This window comes from Triticum aestivum, chromosome 4B, assembly GCF_018294505.1.
Source record: "Triticum aestivum cultivar Chinese Spring chromosome 4B, IWGSC CS RefSeq v2.1, whole genome shotgun sequence".
NCBI classification, from domain to species: Eukaryota; Viridiplantae; Streptophyta; class Magnoliopsida; order Poales; family Poaceae; genus Triticum; species Triticum aestivum.
The window spans coordinates 671,048,241-671,048,440 of NC_057804.1; positions in this window are offsets into that span (position 1 = coordinate 671,048,241).

Here is a 200-nt window from a genome sequence, read left to right on the forward strand (position 1 = left end):
AACTAATTGTACGTTTGATCTCGGTTTGTGCGATTTCGGACATTCGGACAGGTCCACTTTGGTGACTTCTGTTGGATGGCCAAAAGTGTCCGAATTGTCCGGTCCGGACATTTATAAGTGATTGGGTGATCCGGCGTTATAGTTGCCCTACAATGCATTATTTCCCTTTTCCGTTCAATATGGCGCTCCAACATATTTCC